Source organism: Macrobrachium rosenbergii, chromosome 29, assembly GCF_040412425.1.
Source record: "Macrobrachium rosenbergii isolate ZJJX-2024 chromosome 29, ASM4041242v1, whole genome shotgun sequence".
Lineage (NCBI taxonomy): Eukaryota > Metazoa > Arthropoda > Malacostraca > Decapoda > Palaemonidae > Macrobrachium > Macrobrachium rosenbergii.
The window spans coordinates 20,497,131-20,507,083 of NC_089769.1; the positions used below are offsets into that span (position 1 = coordinate 20,497,131).

At 41.1% G+C, this 9,953-nt stretch overlaps 1 protein-coding gene across 2 annotated transcripts in view; it reads left to right on the plus strand.

The window, feature by feature from the left end:
• Nucleotides 1-220: 220 nt before the first annotated feature.
• LOC136854655 (uncharacterized) overlaps nucleotides 221-9,953 on the plus strand; it is a 51,929-nt gene continuing 42,196 nt past the window's right edge. The window contains exon 1 of one of the 2 annotated variants that reach the window (XM_067131231.1): nucleotides 221-361. The gene's annotated coding sequence lies outside the window, so the exon portion shown is untranslated. The remainder of the gene's footprint in view (nucleotides 362-9,953) is intronic. The other variant, XM_067131233.1, reaches the window with a different exon arrangement.

Genomic DNA, 9,953 nt, shown 5'->3' on the forward strand with positions numbered 1-9,953 from the left:
CGGAACGTTCGCAAATGTTACACCACTTTATCATTTAAATTTTTTATTTCGTGATACATTTTTACACGTGATAAACAATATAACGAGACATTGTTAACTTCAAATAAACCAACCGAAATTAGCTCCTCATCCAACCCTCAAACAATTATATATCAAGAAGATACGTAGAAGTGTCAACATTTAAAATACGTTTGGCGCGTTGTCTGGTACGCAACGTGTTGGGTCGGTCAAGTTCAGACGTTGAAAGACGATAATCCGAAAGGTCTCTGCTCCAGTCGCCAAATCCCACTCGAGGGAGAATCCGGCATTTCTTCTTCTGGTATCGTCGGATTCTTGCTACTCCCTGGTTCACAAAGAACAGGTAAGCATGTTTGTTATACAACACAAAACTTGAAGTTGCGCTGCGGCCGGACTTCTTACGTATATATATATTTTACTCTTAATGTTTTGGTTGATGAGGCTATGTTAATATTACTCGGCAAATCGAGACTGGGATTAAGTATTGGAAAACTGTGCTGGTTCATTTTGACTCAAGATATTGTAGATCGGAACCGTAATAGGCTAGGACGGTAAAAGCTGTTGCCCAAAAAGGGCCTATCGTTAAGTTTTATGCCGATGCGTCCCTAGCGTAACCCTAATAGGCCTAGTTTCATGCCATGGCATGCGGCTAGATGAGAAAGGGGCTGTCCTCATTTAACGACGAAAAGAAACTCACTTTATTTTCTTTCCCAGTCTTTGTAGCCATAGCCTGTGGCACAAATTTCCTACACTTATTCCTGGGTGAACCAAACAGACTTTCGTTGTTCTCTAGTTTGTAAAATTTTATAAGTTGCCAATACTAAATAATACCACGTAACCTAGGGGTGTTTACTGGTTACAATTTTGCCTTCTTATTAGTTAGGGAGGGCGGGGAGAGCTGGTATTGTCCTACCTTATAAATCGTAATATGATGAAGAGCTCTTTTCAAAAATCTAGGTTACAATTTCACATCGTGTAATGGCATCTTATAAAATGATAAATCGTAATACTTTCCGTATGATTAGAAGTGATGGAGATTCAGTCTTAGTTTAAAAACCAGAGGTTGAAGGTTACAATTTCACATCGTGTTATATATATTCCGTATATATATAAGGTTGAACCATTTTTTATAATTAGAAACATGGATGGGGCAAGCATGATGCCTTCTTTTGAAGGACTTTTTTGGCTTTAGGTTAGACTTTGTAGTCTTGATTATTTCCATAACCAGAGCGAAGTTATCATTGAATATTGTCAAGATGGTATATTTTTAGAAGATGTTGGATGGCTTTGTTACTTTTTTTAACCCCATTTGCTTTTAATGATTATCGCTCTACAAAATAGCAAATTATAGATTTGAACACACTTACATATATATAAATATATATATATATATATATATATATATATATATATATATATATATATATATATATATATATATATATATATATATATATATATATATATATATATATATATATATATATATATATATATATATATATATATATATATATATATATATATATATATATATATATATATATACATATATATATATACATATATATATATATATATATATATATATATATATATATATATATATATATATATATATATATATATATATATATATATATATATATATATATATATATATATATATATATATATATTATATATATATATTATATATATATATATATATATATATATATATATATATATATATATATATATATATATATATATATATATATATATATATATATATATATATATATATGTACACTCAACAAGGAAAGTGAGGATACAGTTTTCATTAGATTTTGTTCATCAATTTTAATTTTTTCTTACAGAAACCACATAATCTTGGTAAATTTACTCTAGATTATGAAAATACAATGCAAATTATATCATATATGTTAAATCTGCAAAAATTTTCAGATACTTAAAAACACCATGCATGTCCAAAGTAATCAGAATTTCTCAGATGACTTCGTTCATAGAGATCTAAAAGATAGTGTGTGGATATCTCGGTGTAGTAGTGTTTATCAGAATGGCAATATTTACTCGTTTTCTGTTATGAACAGGCTTATTATTGCATCATCATACGAGGTAATGATAATTTTTGTAATTTTTACGCATTCATATTTGTATTTCACGGTGTTAAAAGTCAGCTGGAATTAATGGCAGTAAATGTTGCTACAGCTAGGGTAGGTTGACCAAATCTATTTAAATCCGCAAGAGCGTTCTCTATGATGTGAGGAGCAGTGCGAGAACTTCGGTGGGAAAACACAAGTAACTGGATGTGTCTTGACATTGCCATAGTTTCTCTCTCTCTCTCTTTCTCTCTCTCTCTCCATTGCTAAAACATACTGTACAAATATAGTATCAGCAATCTCTAAAGAAAAAAAATTAAAATGAGTAGCTCTCTCTCTCTCAACAGCAGACTCTCTCTCTCTCTCTCTCTCTCTCTCTCTCTCTCTCTCATCATAACATTGCATTTCATTATGGAAGATTGCGTTTCCGATTATGCAAGCATTCCGTTCATTGTGGTGCCATAAATTCATTTGTGTAAGGTTACTTGGTAGGTTATGTCGAAAAATGTTATTTTGCTCAGAACTGTCACTGCAAATTACAACTTGAACGAACACTGTAAAGCTTACTGCTGCATTTAAGTATCAGTGATTTCAGAATCGTCGAATATGATTGAAAGTTATAGGAGGTCAAGCAAAAAACAAACACAATAAGACTGAAACTCCTCCCCTTTCTAAAGTTGCCAGATGTCACATTATTGAGCAATATATGTCCGAAGATTTAAAAAAACTGTATCCTAACTTTCCTTGCCGAGTGTACATTATATATATAATGTATATGTATGTATTTATTTATATATGTGTATATTTTTATAAATATTTCTGCTGTTCGCCCTCGATGCATTTATTTGTAATAATATCAGACTGATCAAGACAGGGAAAAGTCTTTGTCCAGCAGGGTTCGCGAAGACCATTCAAACTTTTAACGTCCGTTCATAGTAAGGATAGGTACCATTAGGGATTTAACCCCCATAGGAAAAATTTCCATAATCAGCCTTATGATAGGTGGCCTTAAGCTTTTTTTTTACCTGCTCTGTTCAACGGATGTTTTGACAAGATTTCAGACCCTGAGGGTATGAACAATAGGCCTCACCTGGAAGCGAATTCCTTGCCAGTAAAAAGATCAAAGGAATAGGGGTCTTAAGGATAATGAGCCTAAGGTTTAAGGTGCTAGCTTCCCCACCTGAGTGGTTTACACCCTAACGTCTATTTCCTGTTATTGTCTATCCTAAATGGTGGGGGAAGAGGGAGAAGTCTTCTCCAATGTTTTCTGCGATGCGGGGATAAAGGTCTCTCACAAGATGGCTGCTTGGCTCAAACTAGGCTCAAAACAAAGGACTTTTGATTTTCAAATTGAAAGCTTGGAGGCTTCAAGGGAAGGAGGAGTATAAATACTTAACAATATATATATATATGTATATGTATGTATATATCTTCTTTATCTTCAGCTTTTCCCATCTTTATATGGGGTCGCTGTTTGTTTTTAGTCTTCTCCATCTTCTGCGATCATGCACCATTACCTCACTCATGTTCTTCTCCTGCATGTCCCTGTTAACTGTGTCTCTCCATCTCATTGTTGGTCTACCTCTCCTCCTTGTTCCAGGCACTTCCATATTCATGGTTCTTTTACATACAGAATATGTATGTATATATATGCATATATATATATATATATATATGTATGTATATGTACTGTAATATATATATATATATATATATATTTATTATATACAATATATATACTGCTGTTATATATATATAACTTTTGATTGTAAAAATATCAGCCTGATATGAGACCGGGAAAAGACGTATGTCTATATAGGATATATCTTCAGTTCAAACCTTAACGTCCGTTGGAGAATATATATAGGTATAGTTAGGCCTTCCACCCTATAGGAAAATTTCCATATATCAACTTTAAAAATAGGTGGTTATAAATATAGGTCCCTTTTTTTTACCTGTCCTACCTTAGGGATAGAAATATCAGCCTGGAGAATGTTTTAACAAAACCTTAACGTCCGTTGGAGAACGCCTAGGCATGACTGCCTTAAGAATAGGTGGTCCTGTTTTTTCCTTCCTAGGCCGGTCTCTTGGAATGTTTTTAGAACGTGAACCTGGGGTGACTGTTTTGACCTAGAGAGGGAAATTCAGAGAGACTGGACGTCCAGTTGGACCTCTTCCCCTTTTCTTTGTCTATTATTCTATTAGTGAAGTGAAGAAACAATTGCAAGAACTCCACGCATGGTCGTTGGTGCGCACAACGTTCGTCCTAAGGTAAAGTCGCTTTTGTTCAAAACTTCGCCCATTCTTTTATCTTTTTTTCTGTATTTCAAATTTCCTTTGTTTCCCCCTTTCATCCCCCACTTACTGTATATGTGTTTACGAAGTCTAGATTAAGCCTCAATTATTATATTGTTAGCTTCAACCCGTTATTCCAGTAAAATACCTAGGATTTAGGGTAAGCAAAATCAGGTTAAATCTCGATGCTTTGTATGCCTCGCGTCCAATGTTTGGAAGAACCGTTGCGTTTAAAATCAAATTCATCTCAAATATTTTTGTTAAGGTTAATAACCCTAACTGGCGACCTTTGGCTAATTAACGACTGTCTTTGAGGTTAACTTTTGGCTTCAAGTGGCAGGTTACGTGTAATCTTGGTTTGCAGGGCCGTGAAAAATTATGTAAATTGAATAATACATGATCAACCAAGACCCTCACACGTAACATTGGCGACCTTGCGTAGAATCTAAAGTACATTTTAGAGAAAGAATCTGGAGAAAAGGAAATTAAATTACATTAATTCAAAAAAAAAAAAAAAAAAAGTCAGATATCGAATTCCATTTCATTCTTCCAAACCAGGAACGAGGCATAATAATAAGCAGTAAAGAGAATAGTTATAATAACAAGTGTAGCGAGAATTAGCGTAGGAAAGGGTGCAACTCAAGAGCAGAGAATCACAATTTGTGTCATTACTGAGGCCGAAAAAAGGCGCGGAGCCCAGTTTCATATACACAAAGTAATTTAGAAATCGCGTCGGCAATTCCGATCGTTATTGTTTGCATATAGCGGGAATCATTCAAAACCGTGTCAGTGAAGTAGCAAACGAACTGAAATAGTAATTTTACAATAAAGGTACCGTTCAACAACGTAAATTTACGCAGGCAGGCTAGCATTTCTCTTTTCATTCTTTGTTTAATGTCCGGGTGAGAATACGATAACAAAAGACAAAGTTGTTTGGTAATTTAGTTTTCCATCCTTAACGTAAAACACTATGCATGATTGGTATATTTAAAGTAAAATCTGGATACCTGCATTTGTTGCGTTGTTTTTGAATTTGTTTGAAAAAGAAAATACCCGCCATCTTGGATTCCTCCGCCGTGTTCGCGCGATTGTTTTGAAATTGTTCGAACTGTTTGTGAGAGAACGGCCATTTTGGGGTTCCTTCGCCGCCCGAGGTTGTTTTGAAATTTAGGCCTAACGGGACCTTGGCCGCCATCTCAAAGACCTTGTTATTGTGACCAGAATCTGCCGAGCCACTCTTGGTTTTTTTTTTTTTTTTTTTTTTTTTTAGCGAACCCACCTCCTAATATCTTAGCTAGGAAAAAAAAAAAAAAGATAATTTAGGCAGGGAAAGATAGGCCTTAGTTAGGAGTAATAACAAGTTCCTACGAATACCTGCTATAAAATCATATAAAGAGAATTTAAAATTTTATGATAAACTTTTGTGACGTCGGCTCCCAGGAAAATTAAGATAATAAAGTAATCCCTAAGGAAGCCAAGACGACGCATCTATATCATTTTATTAAGATCCATGCCATTGTGCATGTATAAAATCTTTGTTTACATGTTCTCAAGCAGCAAGAAATTCGCTGATTGAAAATCTCTCTCTCTCTCTCTCTCTCTCTCTCTCTCTCTCTCTCTCTCTCTCTCTCTCTCGTTCAAGTAAGCATTCCTAACCTAAGTGTACGTGACCCTCTTCAAAGAAAGAACGGCCGACACTAGGCTAATTAATTCGAATACAATAAACCAAATAAAAGAAACACCTCTGTCCCACAATAGATGAGGACAAGTTAAGAGTAATTTCGATACAGTGATAAACTGTCGGTCACGAGTGAGGCCTGCTATCCAGACCGAAGCAAACAGTAGTTTTCACCCTCTGAAAAAAAGGAGGGGCCAGCACTGGGGCCGGTACTGGGACCAGCCACTCACGAGGATCTTTAAAAAAAAAAAAAAAATTCCCAAAATTTGCAGCACTGTCATCACTTTATTCCACAGTGCCAATAATTTGCAGCACTGTCTCACTCTCTAGCTCTCTCTCTCTCTCTCTCTCTCTCTCTCTCTTTTACCTTCCCCCTTTCTCTCTCATTCGATTGTTGCACTCTGCAGGGGTGTAGAGTGCCTTTCCTCCCATATAGCCTAGTTGGACTCCAGTAGAGGGTCCCTAGGAACACATTGGCACCATAAGTGCCACTAAAGAAAAACAAAAGGGAACACAGAAGAGAAGGTTCTTCTGGGACCTAACCTGCACCAGTGCCTAGGGATACTGAGTGCCACCAGTGTGACCTGTACACGGCACACCCAAACTACAGTGCCACCTTTTGAAAGGGTGCCACGTCATTGAAGAGACACTTCCTCGCTGCCCAAGTACGCCCACTCGACCTGGTTAGACGCCCTTCCCCACCAGAACCATGGCAGCAGAGCATTATAAAACCTTCCTGGGGCTGGGGACGGCGGCAGGTCTCACCGGCTCGGAACTTACTACCTGGGTTAAGGAGCAAGTGGACGACTTGGCCAAGCGGGAGAAGGAAGAAAGACTCGAGCAGAGGAAGTATGAAGAAGAACGAAGAAGTATGAAGCCGAGCAGAGGAAGTATGAAGCAAGCGAACAAAGGGCAATATGAAGAGGAAAGAAGAGGAAAGAGAAGAAAGAAGAGACAGCATGAGTTAGCCTGCAAGGAAACTGAGTTAGCCCTAAAGGAGAAGGAGCTCGAGCTTGAGAGAGCGAAAATGGAGAATGCCGAAGCTATGGCTAGCCATCAAGCCTCCAGTCCTACACCTGCTGCATCAAACGCTCCAATTTCGAGCATCAATTCCCTAGTCCCCAAGTGGACTGAGGACGAGCCAGAAGCATGGCTGGAGGAGATCGAGGCTCTTTTCGATAACTACAGCACCACGGAGACGGAGAGAGCCTTAATACTAGCCAAGCATATGGAGGGAAAAGCCAAGGCAGCGCGCCTCACTGGAGAAGAGCCAGAGAGGCAACATGGCGGAAGTTCATAGAGTCATTACAAAGGCCTACGAGATAACCCCAGAAAAATGGAGACAACGGTTCCGAGGTCTTGCCAAGGAAGTCAGCTGGTCTTGGACAGAATGGGCATGTCACAAAACCCAGTCCGGTGCGCGCTGGTTCGACTCCTTGGCCTGCACGACGTTTGAGGATCTCTTCAATCGGACCATGCTAGAAGACCTGTTCCAATGTGTGCCAGGGCCCCTTGCTGTATATCTTAACGATAAACAGCCCTCCACACTTATGGAAGCTTGTTGCATGGCTGATTCGTGGGAAACTTTCAATCAGTCGCATAGCACCTCTCAGAAGCGAATCATCCCTCCGGCCTACCTCTCGAACTCCACTCGCCCGAAGAATGGACTGCCTAGCAAGACCCTGTGCAACTACTGCAAGAAGGGGGCCACGCTGAAGCTGAGTGCCGATACAAACTCGGCACTAATAAGCAGCCTAACCCTACCAGCCAGAACTCCGCTCCCGATTCATCCGCTCAGCCCTCTCCTCCAACAGTTACTGCAGGCCACCGAGCCCATCCAAAAGGCCCGTGCAGATCCTGTGGGGCTGCTAGCCACTACAATGCTGGATCTCCGGCCTGTCCACATCATGTCCCCACCACCAAATTTGTCAACCTAATCAGCACTTCATTTTCTGCTGCTGGTCCACACCGGATCCTTTACCCCGAGAGACTGGAAACCCAGTTCATCTCGGTGGCCCCTCTTCAGAGCACTAGCCTGCCAGTGACCCTTCCGGTCACAGTAGACACTGCGGCAGACATTAGCCTGATCACTAGGGCCCAAGTGCCAGCCGGTGCCATGGTTGACAAAGAAACGCTGTGGGAAATGAAGTGGATAGAGGGCCACACCATTACCGTTCCTACTGTCCAACTCCAGGTTATGACACCTTGGGGCACGATACCCCACCGCCTTGGCGTGGTAGGTGGAATTCGGCCCGGAGTGGTCTTCTTGTTGGGTCGGGATCTTCTCTGCGGAAGCCCGTCACCACCGCCACTCCGCACCTCCTCCTCCACGGAGGCCCCAGTTGTAACTCCCAAAAATGACAAACCTCCACCTTCCGCCCACCAAAGTGGTCAGCGGAAGGGGCGCCACCCAACCTATTTCAGGCCTAGCCCTCTCCAATCGCGAAGGGCTGGCCCACCAAGAGGTCCTCCTCCGCGAAGAGAGATTCAGGAGGAGCAGTACCGCTGCAGGACGTGCAAGCGGGCAGACCACTCCACAAATTGGGAGGGCTGCCCAAACAAGCAACGCCCAGCGGACGCCCCCAGAACAAAACTCACCGAGAGGCTACGATCTCCTGCTGGGGCAGGAATCTCTGCCGCAGCCAACCACAAGTCGTCCGCGAGGTATTGCACCTCCGGACCCCTCATCAGGCATGCCTGACCCTCAACTGCTGCCAGTGCCACTTGCGAGCACTGAGCAGTGCCAGACTCCGTCCGCCCCGGACGTTGAGCTACCAATGGAAAAGGCCCTATGCCGGGTCTAAATCATAAGGCGAATCCTCCTCCGGGAGATTTAGGATTCCCATGCAGTTGATCATCGCGACTGGAGAGCCTCCAGCACCCGAAACTTCTTCTTTGCAAGATTCTTCTTTGCAAATTTGACTCCAGGGATGAACCCCTGGAGGATCGAAATGGTACCCCTTCCTTGCAAGACCAGGAACTGGCATCCTCGGATGCAGAAGTCGAGATCGCCTCGCTCCGGTTGTCGCAGCAGCCGGAGTAGGAGTCCTCCCGCAGCTTTTGCAGTTGCCCATGACTTTGCGCCCGCTAGCCCTTCTGGCCTGTCCCGAGTCGGTGCTTTCATCACCTGCTAGGCCAGCTACTGATAGGCCTTGGAGGAAACCGAAGAAGAAGAAGAAGAGGGGCGGAAGAGAGCCCAGTAGTTGCCGAGCTATAAGCTCCTCCTGGCACTAGTGCCCTCTCGGCACAGTGCCCTAACATCTAAGAGTGATCCTGGCCCCTTGCCCAGAGAAGGTAGCCAGTGTGATCTCTTCCTTTTATTTGTACCTAGCCTAGGCCACCTTAAAGTACTGTACATCAATTTAGTAACCTTGTTCCTTCCACTTACCACCGAGCCGCAGTAATCATGTAAGTAGCATAACTAATTTCAGTAATCTTAACTATTGTGAAACGAGCCACGATGCTCGTGACACGCATGGCCTAAGACCTCAGTGAGGCACCCATTTATCATATGAGGCAACCCTCATGAATTAACTAGTAAATTTTAATTGTATTAAACATAAACCATGTTGTGATTTAGTTAGAATATTAACTCTTATGTTGGTGCTACGGTCGGGTTAGGATAGGTTAGGCTAGGGAATATCATAGAATGTACCACTAGGCTAGGTCTAAAACACATCATGATTGTAGGAGGTAGCCTATAATAACCGTGAGCACCTTCCAGTACTATTAGAATTAGGTTAAGTAGTGATTATAGCTCATATCCTATCTAGGGTTAGGTAGTTCTGTAGCTAGGTAGGCTAACCAGGACTAATCTGCTCAGGGAAGGAGAGTAACCTACGAGAGGCGAACAGCTT